The sequence below is a fragment of the Micromys minutus genome (genome assembly GCF_963924665.1).
Source record: "Micromys minutus genome assembly, chromosome: 9".
NCBI classification, from domain to species: domain Eukaryota; kingdom Metazoa; phylum Chordata; class Mammalia; order Rodentia; family Muridae; genus Micromys; species Micromys minutus.
Window position 1 is genome coordinate 45701239 of NC_137978.1, and position 1807 is coordinate 45703045.

General features: G+C 46.2%; 1 pseudogene across 1 annotated transcript; it reads right to left on the minus strand.

Annotated features, from left to right (window-relative positions):
• Positions 1-410: 410 nt before the first annotated feature.
• On the minus strand, positions 411-1010 carry LOC308424650 (large ribosomal subunit protein uL13-like; annotated as a pseudogene). Its single transcript has one exon. The product of its transcript is annotated as a large ribosomal subunit protein uL13-like (transcript).
• Between the last annotated feature and the right edge of the window lie 797 nt (positions 1011-1807).

Genomic DNA, 1807 nt, shown 5'->3' on the forward strand with positions numbered 1-1807 from the left:
AGTTCCTGCTGAGATAGAACAAAGGCCATGTTACTTAATCCCTGGCTGTTAGGCTGCACGTGTCAATCTCCTAAACCAGCAGCCTTTTGCCCTCAGAAAGAGCAATAAAGTTTTTAGAAGTTATCATCAGCATTTCAGTACAGTTAGAGAGACAGAACACCGGAGACCCTCAGATTTAAAGCCATCGCCAGAGTCTTATTCTGTCCTCTCCATCACTCCCTCATCCAGGCTGGAGGCTCCCAGTAAACCAAGAAGCAAAAGGAAGAATAGGAAGGAACAAGAGCCCAGTAACCCTTCCAGGGCGAGCCGCCAATGTCCAGCTTTTCCCCCATGGGCTCTACCTCTTAAAGGTCCCACTATTTCCTTTTTTTTTTTTTTTTTTTATGAGGCACAAACAGTCTTTATTGGGTTCACACCAATAGTCCATTGGTCTTGAGGACCTCTGTGAACTTGCAGATTTTCTTCTCCACATTCTTTTCTGCCTGTTTCCGTAGCCTCAAGAGCTGCTTCTTCCGATAGTGGATCTTGGCCTTTTCCTTCCGTTTCTCCTCTAGAGTGGCGGTCACTGCCTGGTACTTCCACCCGACCTCATGAGCCAGACGACCCAGGTAAGCAAACTTTCTGGTAGGCTTCAGCCGTACAACCTTGAGGACAGCAGGGACCACCATGCGCTTTTAGGGTGGAGGGATCCCATCCAACACCTTAAGGCGTTCCAGGGCAGCCTGGCCTCTCTTGGTCTTGTGGGGCAGCATGCCTCGCACAGTGCGCCAAAAAATGCGGCTCGGAGCTCAGAAGTGGTAGGGGCCTCGAGAGGGGTTGATGTTCATCTGCTTTCGGAGGAAGGCTAGATATTTCAACTTGTTTCTGTAGAAATTTCCAGATATGTTGATACCCTCACATCGTACAACCACCTCCTTCCCGCCCAGCAGTACCTGCTTGGCCACAATGACCGCCAGGCGGCCCAGAAGATGGCCTCGGCCATCCAGTATTAGAACCTGCCCCTCCGCCATCTTCGGCAGCCGCCTGGGAAAAGCCCCACTATTTCCTAATAACGTCCCAGGTTGGTAACTGATAACTGCCTTTCACCCTGCGCGCGTTTGGGATGTTTTAAATCCAAAGGTTGACATTCTCATATTAGGAAATTAGAAGAGGGAGCTGGAGAGATGCCTTAGTCATTATGAACATTGGCTGTGCAATCAGGAAGACTGGGGTTCAGAGCCCTGCACCATTTAACAAGATGAGTGTTCTGTGCTTGTCTATAACCTCAGCTTGGGGAAGGTAGTTGGAGACTGGAGGGATTCTGGGACTTACTGGTTTCAAGTCTCAGGTTAAGGACACGATCCCATCTCAAAGGGATAGGTAGAGAAAAAGACACTGGATGCTTTCTTCTGGACTCTATGTAATTACTACACACATGTATGCACACCACACACTCACACACATACACACACATACACACACTCACACACATATACACACTCACACACATATACACATTCACACATATACATACATACTACATACTCATACAATCACACACCACAATACACACACATCATACCACAGGAACACACACACATATGCACACACACAATACTACATATACACATTATATACATACACTACATACACACATATGCCATCACATACACCCATACTCACACACACATAGACACACAGAACACACATACACACAAAGACACACAAGTAAACAAATAGATCTTTTAAAAATACATTAGAAGAAAATTGACTAATTCAACAGAAAGTTGGTAAAAGAATGGAAAGTCGAGGAAAAAAGCTGAAATCT